This window comes from Emydura macquarii, unplaced genomic scaffold (genome assembly GCF_026122565.2).
Source record: "Emydura macquarii macquarii isolate MOO-44397 ecotype Brisbane River unplaced genomic scaffold, CSIRO-AGI_Emac_v2 contig_2205, whole genome shotgun sequence".
Lineage (NCBI taxonomy): Eukaryota > Metazoa > Chordata > Testudines > Chelidae > Emydura > Emydura macquarii.
Window position 1 is genome coordinate 19,518,926 of NW_027132342.1, and position 15,009 is coordinate 19,533,934.

The following is a 15,009-nucleotide window of genomic DNA, read 5'->3' on the forward strand; positions in this document are numbered from 1 at the left end:
TATAGTGATGTCTAACAGAGAATTCTGACTCTTAGTTGCTTCCTGGGGCATTCCTAAACAAAGTTATAATTGCTGCTTATAATTTATATAGTGCCTAAAGACAATATACAGGGACCCCTTTATCCACCATGGAAATGCCACCAGCTCTGGAGTGAAATTGTTTAAACCAACCATTGAGATTGGTCTACTAGAAATGTTCAGATTAGACTGATAGACAACAGCTCAGTGCAATTCAGGACAGACAGTCATTTCAGAACTGTGCTGACCTCTCCTTCTCCATCACCCTGATTTTCCTCTCCTGTTGTTTTCAGCTCTTTGCCGCCCTCCATCAAGATGTCATTTTGCTCCTCCTGTGCAAAGCCATTTCCTGCAGGTGGTCACCTCGTTTTAAATCCACTTTGGGGGAAAAGAAAACCAAAAATGCTGAAGAGTAATACAAGAGACACATTAAGAATGAAGATTGATCAGTTTTTTAAAAGAAGAAAATTGAGGCTGGGATAAAGAGCCTTTCATCTACAGGACATCAGTTCCAATCCAGTCCCACATGAGGGGGAGTATGTAACTCAAGGGAACAGACTATGGAGCCTTTTGTATCTAGGTTCCTGGTTCAAAATCAACCCAGGACTGTAATGATTAAATGCTGCCACCCTCTAACAACTCTTCAATATTTTATGTGACCAAAAACTGGTGGGTTCAGCTCAGCTTCTGGTGGAACAGATGCCCACTTTACAGAGTAAACCAACAAACCAACCAAACAAAAAACAACCCCGCACCCATTTTGGCACAATCACAGTGGGAGCTGACTGGCTCCCTTGTTGTCAGTCTTTGGAGGAAAGGCAAGGACACCACATTCCTCTCTCATGTTTAGAATGGGTCTGTCTGGATTGGAGCGAAGCACGCTGATGTTAGTGTGGCACGGGTGCCCGTGTTAATCTTGCATTACCGCTGCCCATTCTCTACCCCTTCTGAAGACAGGATTTCAGTCTAAAAGGGACTGTCAATCCGGCACCTTTCATTAAGTAACACCGATCAAAGAAATGAAAGACGGAAAAGACCTCCTTGATCTAATATATCCTGCTGCCGATACAGAATTATTCTCCACAATACCTTTTCTAGTGCTTCATCCATTCTATTTGAATAAATGCTGACTATACAAAACCCTAATCCAAGAGCTGTACTGACTGGTGACTAGAAAAGAAGGTCCCCAGAAAAGAGGAACACTGAAAAGAGAAGCCGGCGCTTATGAGATATGAGAGTAGCTTATCAAATGACAAAGTTAGGTGAGGCTCTGGCTCCTTGTCTTTGTGGAATTGCTTCAGGATGTCTTTTGCCTGGAAAGAATGAGGAAAATGTTTGCGTGGTGTCAGTTGCAATGGGATACAAACATCTGCTCATGACACCACGAGACTGGAGAGAGGGGGAACTAACGTCTTTAAAAATCAGTTTAATCTAACTGGGGACCAAACACCACGCCCTCAGTCATTATCATGTGGTTATTGCATGGCATCTCTACAGGGTGAGTTAAGGTTGTTTGTGTCCCAGCTGTATTCCCATATCTTAACATGTTTGGATATCTGTTAAATTTAACCTTAACTCTGGAGTTCCTTGGTTTACAATGCTTGTTTGGGGATAATTACAACATCCTGTAAAGTATTTTACCCTAAATCACTGATATGTCCTCTCACCCTTTAACTCCCATTGTCTGGGATTAAATCACAGGAGTGAGGTTTGTACATTCAATGTAAATAAATTAGGCCCAAACGGACATCCTTGGTGTAATCTGTTTACTGGAAATTCCTCTTAAGTGGGGTGTGAAGAGGATTCTTCTATGCACATATGATTTCAAGCCAAATTCTCTTGCCATTTCCCATTTTCGAGTACAGACTGCAGCACAGATTCTAAGTTCAGCCAAGGGGATGTGAACAGCAAAGGTTTGCAGAGCCCTGAAAAGTTAATCTCTTTTATCACTTGGGAAAGGCACTAATGGGAGTGTCAGGCATGGCCACATTGCCCCACAGTTTGGACTAAAGGGTGTGAAAAGCAGCACACACCGAAGTCCTATGCTGTAACTTCCCCACATGGATGCCGCAGGTGCAATCTTAAAGGACCTGAGTTTGCACTAATTGAACTTGGACCCTTTAAATTCACACCTGCAGAATCCAGGAGTTACAGCACAGGACTTTGGTGCACACTGCTATTCATACCTCCCGTAGTCCAAATTGCAGGGCAGTGTAGCCACGCCCTCATATTCTCCTTCATGCCTTTCCCAGGGGTGAAAGAGAGTCACTTTTCACTACTCTGCCATGCTCGACATACTCACAAAACCCTCTTGGCTTCTATATTCATGGCTGAAGGTTTTCTCCTTCATCTTCTGCTCAACACTGGCTAACAAAGATCCACAATGCTTTTCAAACACTGCCTCATTTTCCCTGGAGCGCTCCTGGAAGTGGCAATCAATCACCTCCTTTGAAGAAAAGGAGGGAAGAAAAGAAAGGTAAAATATTTGAAAATACCTGTAAATATCATCGTTCCCCCTCCTCCAAAAAATCCCTCAAAAACAAAAAAACAACCTGAATTGGATTTTGTTGTAAAGCAACTTTGTTGTGGTTGATATGTGCCCTCTTGCATGAGAAACCAGTGTTGGGGGGGTGTGGAATTCAGGGCCTGTCTAGATCACCTTCCAGACTTATCATTAGAAATGTGTATTGGGCTCTAGGAGTGAAACAAAAATGTTACCTGCTCTGCAAACTAGTTAAATGGAATTGTTAAAGGCAAAACCAGCCTTACAAGTTAGAGAGGAGATGGCTTATTGACGGGCCTTGGGGAAGGTGGAATGAAACATTACATGCCTCAAACTGGTTTTGCGCAAAGTGAGGCAACGTGTAATTCCACCAGCAGCCAGGAGGGAGGGGAGTCGTGGGAAGTAACACAATCTACCGCAGTGCTGAGAGAAAGGCACACAGACTATGATGGGAAAAGCAGCTTTGCCGAACCCTGCAGGTTCAGAGAAAGGACTGAGAGGCAGTGTAGGTCCCCATTCAGTACTTGTGTTGTGTCCATACTGTGCATATGCATACACATCGGGAAAGATTTGCTCTTGCACTGTCAGAGACATGATACTAGATTAGACGAACCAGTGGTCTTATTCCTATGTTCCTGTGCTCCTCCCTAGGCCTCCTGGACACTATATTCAGTGCCATATCCAGAGAGGATTTGCCCTGCCTGGATCTTCTATGTGAGCTTTCATAACTACCTCAAAGAAGACTGTAGACAGAATTCAGCACTGGTGTAAGTAGGTGCAACTCCCTAGGAAGACCTTGTTGTACAGCCTAAGGATTAAGTCCTCAAATTGGGGAGAATGAATACAAAGTAGTTGAAACTGTTCCTCAAACTCCGCTCCTTTGTCTCATAAGCTCTGCTGTCTGAAGTGCCCAGCTGCCTTTCCTGCACACTGAGCAGGGGCTTGAATTAAGTCCTCTTGTGTCGCTGCGGGAAATGTCACCAACTCTTCAATCATGTGATCACAAAATCATAGAAGATGAGGGTTGGAAGGGACCTCAGGCAGTCATCTAGTCCAACCCCCTGCATAAAGCAGGACCAACCTGAAACAGCATCAGTGCCTCGCTTCAGCATGCTCGTTCTCCACTCGAAGCATCCCAGTGACTGTGCTCTCCAGACTGAGTGGAATCCCATTAGTGATGGAGTGCGGGTACAATTCCATTAAAACACAGCCCTTCAAGAGAATGAAAATGTGACTGGGTCTCTCATAACATCAAATACACTTCCATACAGTGCTTCATTTATAAAGAAAGAGCTGCCAGGGTTCAAGCACTGAAGAGAATATCATACTTAGACCAAAATGGCGTCCTCCACACAGTGTGGTGTGTGTGAGGTCAAGCCACATGGAGGACGCCATTTTGTAGACCAAAATGGCAGCCTCTGCACAGCATGACCTTGCACACACCATGGCGCTGACAGAAGAGGTGCCAGGCTGGGCCCCAGCAAGCCCCAACACAAATTAAACTCTTCTTCTCTAGTCCCTTTCATCCCAAAGGATCCCAAATCAATGTATACATTGTTCACATATAGAGATCACTTCACCCATACTATGATGGAAGGAAGACTACACAACAGTTTGGAGGGGGTTATGGTGTGTGTGTAATAAAAATACTATAACTAAATGAAACTTTGAGGGAATTTAAAGCACTGCCTAATGAAACACCAGTATAAATTCCTGCAACACCCAGATTTCTTCAAGATTTACGTAGGCTTCTCTGCACCTACTTTGCCTTGAACAGCTATGGCTCAACAAAATTAGTTACTTGGTAGATAGAGATTCCATGACCCTCGGATTATATTTAGTGGCCTGGCTTCAGCAAAGGATGGCTCTAGTCTGAAAAGTGATCATCATCATAATTTTCACATCAAGTGTACTCAGTTCACCTGTTAAAAGATGGAGTGAAATTGTGGCTCTACTCAAGCCAGCTGAAGTTTTCCCATCAACTTCAGTGGGGCCTGGATTTCATGCCTGGTGTTTTATTTTTAGCTGCCAGCCATGCAAACCCCCCCCCCCGAATATTAAAGACCATTGCTTGTGATAAAGGTTCTGCAGGCCAAATGAGGAGGAGGAGGACAGGACTGCATGCAGCAATTGGAGCAGAAACTGGGTCCTAATCAGCAGGTTCCCTGAATTTGGAGCTTTCTGCTCCAGAAACTGCAGCTGGGGCAGAATAAAGCTGCAATTTGAGAGAGGAAAAGCTGCATCTGGAGCGACACAGATTGGGGCAATGGGAGCAAGAATGCCAGCATGACAAGGAGCAACTTGTTGACTGTGAGAAAGAGGGTGGGACAGTCACAATCTGGACCTACCAGCACCTTTAAATTGGGCATCGTGTTTCTCAAATCTCAAGAAACATTATTCTATGCAGAAAGCAAACTCTAAAAGAAGTGACATGATGCTCTCCTCAGGGAGCCCAGAGCCATAAGACATTCTGTCACCTCTCTGCCATAGCAAGAGAGAGCTTTGCTGGAGCTTAAACTTGTGGTCTGCCACACCATCCGACTGCCTTACCAGCAAACTCCTCAAGACGCTGCCAATTTAAACCGTGCTTTGCACAGAACATTCAGTGAACCCCAGGTCCTGAGCTCCCCAGTGATGTGGTGCCTTTCACTGGACAATCACAGAAATTACTAAAGCCGTTGTCTCCCAGGAGACACGCCAGCTCATCTGAGGAGACACACCTCATTTTAGCATAACAACACTAAGATGAATTTATAATAATTGAATGAATTATTATGAAAAGATGAATTTATAATAAACCGTGAATCATTTATAATAAACCGTGAGCATCACCTTGCTCAATTTACAGTGGAGATACAGGCAAACCAATATTCCTTTGTCTCAGACAAACTTGTTTATCAGCTGTCTCCACAATGTGTATAAGAACATATTACAACACCCATACATAACTCTCTACACACAACCCCTACATAAATCACGCAATGATGCCCATGACCAACTTGTTACCAATTGGGCTGTTGGCTAAATATTCAGACAACAATGTGCCCTTTGCCAGTTAGCACAAAAGGTCTGTTAGGGTCACCCCTAAGGTTACCATATTTCAAGTTCCCAAAAAGAGAACACCGGAGGAGGGGAACTGGGGGTGAGGAGGAGCTGGGGGGGTACAGTTGGGGGTGTTAGAGGGGGTACCTGCAGTAGGGGTACTCACTGCATGTGGGGAGCAGTGTTGCTTCCTGTCATGGTGGCAGGTGGGCTGGTGCAAGCCCAGGATGCCGCGCCAGCCATCAGTCAGCACCTCCTTGTAGGACCCGCTCCCCCGGATGGGAGGGCAGGATCTGGCAGCTGTGGCTTGCAGGGGACCAACCAGCTGCGCAGTGGCATACCAAGGAGGGGGTGTGGGAGCCAGGCCCCTGAGTGCTGGCCTGCGGGGGAGCGCCAGGCCGGCCCTTCACGACGTGCAGGGGATGGGGGGCACCGGCCTCTCCAGCACCTCTCACCACCTGTGTGTCGTGAAGGGCTGGCTTGGTGCCTCCACCCCGCCCCAGGCCGGGGGATGAAGCTGCCCCATCCAAGCTGGCACCGGGCTGTGGGGCTGGAGCGGCAGGTAAGCGTGGGGTGCTGGGCTGGCCCTTCACGATGGGCAAGGGGTGCAGGAGGCTGAGGGGTGGCTGCTCCCACTCTGCGCCTCCCCCATGTATCATGAAGGGCTGACCCCCGCCCCAGGCTGGGTTGGGGGGGTGAGGCCGCCCGGTCTGAGCGGTGCCAGGCTGCAGCAGGAGAGGCGGGTGCTGTGTGGCAGGTAAGTGCGGGGAGGGGAGAAGGCAGAGGAGCCAAGCCCCCCAGGCCTTATCCCCCCCACAGGTACAGACCCCCCCCCAGGGCAACTGGGGGGCAGCATCAGGGCCCCTCCTGCCTTGTGCAGGGGAGGGGGGCCATAAATGCAGGCTTGGTCCCAGGCGCTGGAGCCCCACAGTACGCCACTGCAGCTGTGGATGCAGGGGAGGGACCAATCGGGGATTTTTCTGAGCTGCAGCTTCTGCTCTGCACAAACCCCAGAGAACGGAGGCTCACAAAAGAGCTGTGTCCAGGGAAGCCCGGACCCATGGTAACCCTAGTCACCTCTCCCCTCTTACAGTGCAGCAGGAGCGTCAGCCATCGGCACCGTTTCCATGTCATATTCTTGGAGCATCGTGTTCCACCACAGCAGTTTGGACCTGGTGCCTTTGGTCCTGTGTAACCAAATTAATGGAGAGTGGGTCAGTTAAAATCGGGAACTTTCTGTTCAAGAGACAGGACCTTAATTGTTGGATTGTCTACACCTCACAGCATAACATTTGTTTCCTCTGACAGAGTAATTCTGTTCAGTGGGGGGGAGGGAGGTGTCAGTTTTTTGCTCACAAAAGCAACGGGATGCTTTTGTTACTTTTCCTGATTGCATTAATACGGCACCTAAACCAATGTCTGTGGTATCAGTACATAGTTCAAACATTTATCAAAATCTGGACTGGACAGAACGGGCTTCTCTGACAAAAATTTCTTTTATCTTATCAAAATCTTGATAAGCCTTTGCCCACATGACTGTGTTTGGTTTTGTCTTCTTGCACAAGACTGTGAAAACAGACACTATGTCTGAACCCATGCACAAATGGGCAGTAATAATTAACCAAGACTGGATCTGCTTTTTGGTCTGGGGGATAAGCCTGTTAACAATGGCTTTCACTTTCAAGGGGTCAGGAAAGATTCACGTGCTTTCAATCCAAGGTTCCAAAAAGGAAACTTTGAGTGTTCCAATTTTATATTTAGATGCCTTTACAGTACAACCTACATCTCTGAGTTTGGGCAATATAATACCCAAGTGATTCTTGTGCTCTGACCAAGAATTGCTAAATATTGCTATAGTGTCAATATAAACTTGTCCAAAGTCCTGAAATCCATTTAACACTTGATTGACAAGCCTCTGAAATGTGGTTCCTGTATTAATTGACCCAAGAGGTAACGTTTTGAAATCATAAAATCCCAAAAAGTCCTATAGCAAAGATTTCTTCTGCATTGTTGTTTAAAGGAGTCTGTCAATCTTCTACCAGGTCAAGTGTGCTCAGATATTTTGTTTTGCCCAAAGTATCTAGCATGTCATCAATTCTGGGCATAGGATCTGTTTCAGGAACTGTGACATCATTAAGTTTTCCATAATCAACACAAATGCTTGCAGACTTATCTCTCTTGGGAACCAACACAACAAGGAAAGCCCAAGAGCTACCAAACTCTTTAATTATCCCCATATCCAGCATACTCTGTATTTCTTTACAAATTTGCTCCTGCACTTTGCCAGTGGTTCAGGATGCCCTGCTAGGGGCAGGCTGGGGTCCCTCAGTGTCAATCCTATGGGCCTTCTTATCAGTTATCCCTGTTTTTTTAATATTAATAGTGTTAAGTTTGACAGTTCCTAGGAGAGCTAGAGTTTTGGGGCACCTTGCTAGCACCTGCCCTTCGCATGAGGAAGCCTTGTCTGGGTCAGCTCCACAACTCCATCGACCACAGGCAACACCAACACTTCCCTGTACGTCCACAGAGCCCTTGCTGTTACCCTACAAGTTAGCAATTGGCACACTCTAACCTCTGTCTATCTCTGGGGAGTGTCTAGCCTCTTTTCTACTAGACACTCACAGATTTGCTGCTTCCAAAGAACTGGTACAGTCAGCTTACCAGTTCCACTCAACTCACCACTCAGTTCAGTGCACAGCACTTATATGTTTATAGTGAAATCAAGTGTAAGTTTATTTAACAAAGCAGAGAGATTCCAGTAATAGCAAGTAGAAGTATTGGAAACAGTTACATATGAAATAAAATCATCACACACATTCTAGAGCCGAGACTTGATTAACTAGATACTCACACATCTTGTAGAGCAATACTCATCCAAATCCTTGCAGCACTTTACTGCCAGCTTGGCTGTGACCCTATCTTCAAGAGACAGGCACGTTGTCAGATTGTCTGCTAGTAGAGGACCATATTTATTTCCTTGCATGCCAAGATATATCAGAACAATCCTTTGTCTTTATTCGTAAACAGGACCCAAACCCTACTCTCCATGCCGTTTGTTTCATCTTGTAGTTTTCCTTTCTTGTGAATTTCACAGTCTCTTATTTTGCTTGTAGCCCAGTGTGCAAATAGTGGACAATACACAATGTTCAAATGACCAGACAGGGATATGCGCGTCTGTTACATCCTGCCTGAAAGTAACACTGAGGTATATTACCTCCTGGTTACCTGCCATACCTCCAAAACCTTAAGAATTTAATTTTTATTATAGGTACATAATTCCTTAAATATTATCTGTACGCACATTTTGCCATGATTATGACAACCAGTGGATTACTGGCTCTCGGTAGAGACCTTAAATGCCCCTGTCAGTGAATTACTATGCATATATCCAATCCAGGGAATCCTTGTAAAACCCTGTGCACCCCCTATGCCCTCTGCCAGTTGGTATCAAGAGGTCTATAGGTCACAATTAACATTAATTACATCAGATTCCTACCCTCCCCCCCAATCTAAAACTTGTAAAAATGCAGTACTTCTTGGTCACTTTCCATAGGCCATTCTATCCTTGGCCTCTCTGCTGTGTTTGCCAGCAAGGAAACCAATTGGTAAGGTGATTTTTTTGTAGGGTAGATTACCCTTCCATTGAATTGGAGTGAGACCCATGACTTTCAAAGAGATAGTGAATAGGAATCAACTGGGTATAATTTTCAGTGTCTGTTGACCTTGCCCAGATTGACACTGCTGAACTAGACAGAAGCTTTTTAGTTCAGAGCCACTGCCAATCCCCTAAGCCATCCAGATCTACTTTAGTTTTTGTTGGAGTTCTGTTTCCAGATGTGTGCAATTTGGTTGACTCTTACCTAAATGCAGTCATCACTGGGAGGATGTATCTGGAGAATGCAGTCACCAGGAGGGGCTGACTGGAGAATGGGAATACAAGAAGAGAGGCTGTGGCACTGTACAGTTACAGGATACTGGGATGGGTGACGTTCCCTGCAGAGATGCAAGAGGACCCAACGGAGGCCCATGAGCGGTGTATAAATGCAGCAGTGAAGGTCTTCAAACAGCAACGCTGCCGAGAAGGGGGACAGGAGTTTCTGAACCAGTTACAGGTACAAAACTGGGTGGGAGGGAACCGTGGACTCTCTGAAGGAGAACAAGCCTTCTGAGGGATAAGAAAAGGGAGAGCCCAACTTGTAGGAGCTTGTGTTTTCTTTAGATAGATCTCTCCTTGTTATCCTATGGGCTGTACGGTGTCTAGCCAATGGGGGCCTCACACCAAGTGCTATCGTAATACAAATGAACAACAGTAATAACAACTGTTTAATCTATTTAAAATATTTTGTTACTTTCAGAATATTGAAATTTCTCCCAGTTCTCTCTAAGACTAACCCTGCTTTAGTATCAGAGCTGTGCATAATGAGCATGCAGACATATTCCCTGCCCTCTGCTGTGGTCTCAATACATTTCATAAGAATTGTAGAGTCAGGCCTACTTAGTACTGGGATCAGACATGTTAAAGGAAAACCCAGGGGCAGAAAATGATGCTGATTCAGCAGAGGGCATTCCTCTCCCCAGTCAGCACTCATCAAGTGCTTCAACATGGTGCTATGAACACAGCACTGCTGGAAGTGCCATCTTGTAAAAATGAGACTCAGATCCAAAGCTCTAAGTGTGCATCTTCACAGTTCCCATGGCACGTTTGGTGAGAGATGCGCTTAGCCTCAGGGTTCTGGTCAGAATCTCCCACGGAGCCCAAAGTGCTCAGGTCCTTTGTCTTCAAAGGTGAACGATAAGTTGGGATTCTCTGCCCCTCTTTTTTATAGCCCAGTGAACCTTTGAAATGGATTCTTCTGATTACCCCCCTAAGCGAAGTTCATTCAAGTTGTGACGAAGGAGACATGGGAGTCTGCTAGTGAAGGAAATGCCACACTGGTTTCTTCTCCTGCCGATGTTTGCAAAAATGCGAATGATTTGATCAGTTCTTGCAATCTCCACCCCCTGCCATGACGCTGAGTGGTTACTCCTCCCCTTGTTAATGCGATGGTTCTTACGTACATGCACTCCCATTGTCTCAATGTATCTTGGAAATATCATCAAGGTGGTAGAACCACATTCCTTTGTCTAGGGTGGTGTAAATTCAGCCTTACCTGGCAGACACTTTAAGAATATAATTCCCAATATATTTGTAAATTTGAATTTTTCACACACACACACACACACACACACACACACACACACACACACACACACACACACACACACACACACACACACACACACACACACACACACACACAAATAATCATAGTGATCAGTATTTTATTATCTTTCTGCTGATATCTGACCTGACACCTTATAGCTACAGGTTATGACAGTGAGTTGGGTACACAAAACTGGACAGGCCAGTTGAAACTCACTACCAGTTACCAGTGAGCCTCTTGCATTGGGATGCTGTTAGGTCACAATAACCCTCCTCCTTCATTTGTACTTTAAAAAAACCACAGAGCACTCACATCAGCAGTATGTCAAAAAAACCAGCAGCGAGCCTAAGGAGCTCTTCACAGCTTCTCTCAATGCCTGCAGGGAAGATATAAACAACCACTACACAAAATCTGGCGGATTTCGGGAGTACAAGGAGGATCGAGATATTGCAGAAGGCAGATATCGCTCTAGACAACATTTGAGGTTTGAGGTAATGCCCTGGACTTTTTCCCATCTTGTGATATGCAAATACAAATAAAAGTCAATAGTCCTCTTCCAAATGTCTCATTTAGAGTAAAGCCTGGAATGAGCCAATCTGCTTATTCCATGTATAAATTTGTCCACTATGTACTCAGACTTTTGTAAGCACTAGCAGCAGAAGCAGCCAAAAAACCCATCAAAAACAAAAACAAAAGTTTTGAAAGATCAGACTTTGTTCAGAACTACGGTTTGAACTTGGTTTTTGTCACATGCTTGCGGCTGGTTGCCAACTGTCAGTAAATAATAATAGCAGTAGTTAAGAGACACACCAAATCTCAGATTTCACAAGCTGAGCAGACCTTGGCCTTGTCAATACTCATATTAGAATCTCCAAAGAAAACCAGAGGCCTGTTGCCTCCACAGAGCAAGTTAATAAAGCCTTTTCAATGGCACTGCTTTCCAGTAGGCTAGTATTAGAAGCATTAGTAAATACATTAGAAGCAAGAGAAAGACCAAGGACAGGGCAGGCCCGTTACTCAATGAGGGGGAAAAAACAATAACAGAAAATGAGGAAATGGCAGAAATGCTAAATAACATTTTTGTTTCAGTTTTTACCAAAAAGTTTAGTAGCAATTGGACATCTAACTTAATGAATTCCAGTGAAAATGAGGTAGGATCAGAAGCTAAAATAGGGAAAGAACAAGCTAAAAACTACTGAGACAAGTTAGATGTCTTCACGTCACCAGGGCCTGCTGAAATACATCCTAGAATACTCAAGGTGCTTGACAGAGGAGATATCTGAACCACGAGCGATTATCTTCAAAAAGTCATGGAAGACAGGAGAGATTCCAGTGGACTGGAAAAGGGCAAATATAGTGCCCATCTATAAAAAGGGGCATAAGGACAACCCAGGGAATTACAGGCCAGTCAGCATAACTTCAGTACCCGGAAAGATAATGGAGCAAATAATGAAGCAATCAATTTGTAAGCACTTAGGAGATAATAAGGTGATAAGTAACAATCAGTATGGATTTGTCAAGAACAAATTACATGAAATCAATCTAATAGCTTTCTTTGACAGGGTAACAAACCTTGTGGATAGGTGAGACACAGCAGATGTGGTATATCTTGACTTTAGTAAGGCTTTTGATACCGTTTCACATTACCTTCTCATAAACAAACGAGGGAAATATAACGTAGATGGAGCTATTATAAGGTCGGTGCATAAATGTCGGGAAAACTGTTCCTAGAGAGTAATCATCAGTGGTTCACAGTCAAACTGGACGGGCATCTCAAGTGGTGTCCCACATGGATCAGTTCTGATCAATATCTTCATCAATAATTTAGATAGTGGCATACAGAGTACACATAAAGTTTGTGGATGATACCAAGCTGGGAGGGGTTGCAAGTGCTCTGGAGCATAGGAATAAAATTCAGAATGATCTGGACAAACTAGAGAAATTGTCTGAAGTAAATAGGATGAAATTCAATAAGGACAAATGCAAAGTACTCCACTTAGGAATGAACAATCGGTTGCACACATACAACATGGGAAATGACTGCCTAGGAAGGAGTACTGTGGAAAGGGATCTGGCGGTTATAGTGAATCACAAGCTAAATATGAGTCAACAATGTAACAGTGTTGCAAAAAAAGCAAACATCATTCTGGGTTGTATTAGCAGGAGTGTTGTAAGCAAGACACGAGAAGTAATTCTTCTGCTCTAGCATGCGCTGATTAGCCTCAACTGGAGCATTGTGTCCAGTTCTAGGCATCACATTTCAGGAAAGATGTAGACAAATGGGAGAACGTCCACAGAAGAGCAACAAAAATGATTAAAGGTCTAGAAAACATGACCTGTGCGGGAAGATTGAAAAAACTGGATTTGTTTAGTATGGAGAAGAAACGACTGAGGGAGGACATGATAACAGTTTTCAAGTACATAAAATGTTATGACAAGCAAGGAGAAAAATTGTTCTCATCAATCTCTGAGGGTAGGACAAGAAGCAATGGGGTTAAATTGCAGCAAGGGCAGTTTAGGTTGGACATTAGGAAAAACTTCCTGTCAGGGTGGTTAAGCACTGGAATAAATTGCCGAGGGAGGTTGTGGAATCTCCGTCATTGGAGATTTTTAAGGGCAGGCTAGACAAACACTTGTCAGGGATGGTCTAGATCAGGGGTGGGGAACCTCCGGCCCACGGGCCGGATCCGGCCGGCGAAAGAATTTGATCCGGCCCGCGGGCGGGCGGGAAGTGCGCGCCGCCGAAACCCTGCCGCCGTCTGCCCATTTTCGGCGGCGGCGGGAGCTCGGAGGCGGTTACTGGCCCACGGCACCCCGCGGACACTGTAAAACCGCGCCGCCGAAAAGCCGGAAACGGCGGCAGCATTTCGGCGGCGAGGGGGTGGAGTCGGCGGCGGCGCAGTTCCGTGGGGGGGCGGGCAGTTCCTGCCGCCGAAACCCTGCCGCCGTTTGCCCCTTTTCGGCGGCGATGGGGGGAATTCGGCGGTGGAATCGGCGACATGGCCCGCGAATGAAGGTAGGAATATCAAAATGGCCCTTGGCAGGGAAAAGGTTCCCCACCCCTGGTCTAGATAATACTTAGTCCTGCCTTGAGTGCAGGGGACTGGATCAAATGACCTCTCGAGGTCCCTTCCAATTCTATGATTCCTCCGCACTTACTCTGTGCTATACTTAAAACCATCTCTATGTTTACACTGAACAGGCTTTAGCTGTATTAGAGGATTTTCTGGCTAGCAAATCACAGGAATATGAGGAAATACAGAAAGCTGATGAAATAATCATGGGGGAAGAAAAGCAGAGGAATAGCAGGTCAGAAGCTCAGAAACAAAGGCACTAAGCGATCAAATTATTAAAGAAATGAAGGAATTAATATACAAGGAATATCTTGGCCAAATGGCCAAGTATTTGAAGGGTGCAAATGCTGGAGAGAGGAAAGGGCTTATTTAAGGTGGTCCCAAGGGGATATAAATAGGAGCAATAGGCTGACCATCAAGCAAAGGAAAATTTAGGTGACTATCAGGAATTACCATTGCGGTAGGCTTTTCTGGATTGTGGAAAAGTCCCTTTGGCATAGGGCTGGGAACCTCTAAATAGGAATCATTTAAAAACTTCCCTGAGGAATATGTGGCATCAGGGACACTCCTGGATTGGTCAGAAAGAATGGGAAGGTGGACTAGATGTGATCCAACAGGTCTTTTCCATCTCTAATTTCTAGGATTCCAGGATCCATCTGTAACATGACTGATAAAATACTAGTGCTAAGACAGCTATGGAGGGGTCAGTACACTGGGAATATTAGGGATTCTAATTATAACTAGAACTGTATCCTTTGCGGTGAAGAGCATCTCTTCTCCAGAGATGCAGGGTGAAAAAGGAAAAATTCTCTCCCCAGTTGCTTGGCTACGACGAGTTCAGATGATTTTCACCGGGCAGTTGAACACCATGTTTCTCAAACCAAAAGGGCCCCATTCTCTCTGCCCATGGAGGCTTGCGCACTGGCAGGAAAATGGAGAGGATTATTTTTTCCACTGTTCCATATGAGACCCCTCCTTGAGCTGCACTGCGGTCAGTATTTGCGCTTTGACGTCACTCCTCTTTGAGAAGCTCACCTTAGACCACTGGGCTGCTTTACCTCAATGGTGACTTCTGGGGACTGGGGAGGGAGGGATTTGTTCCCCCTGGAAATCTGCTTCTATCCATCTTCCACACTTCTTAAAAAGAAACTATTGAGGCTCTGGCACC

General features: G+C 45.3%; 1 protein-coding gene across 7 annotated transcripts in view; it reads right to left on the reverse strand.

The window, feature by feature from the left end:
* LOC137160779 (cytochrome P450 2D14-like) overlaps positions 1-7,126 on the reverse strand; it is a 50,934-nt gene extending 43,808 nt beyond the window's left edge. For 3 of the 7 annotated variants that reach the window (XM_067559619.1, XM_067559618.1, XM_067559617.1), the window contains exons 1-3: positions 6,655-7,126; positions 3,603-3,733; positions 267-2,464 (exon numbers count right to left, since the gene is read on the reverse strand). The gene's annotated coding sequence lies outside the window, so the exon portion shown is untranslated. The other 4 variants (XM_067559620.1, XM_067559616.1, XM_067559621.1 and 1 more) reach the window with 4 other exon arrangements.
* Positions 7,127-15,009: the final 7,883 nt, after the last annotated feature.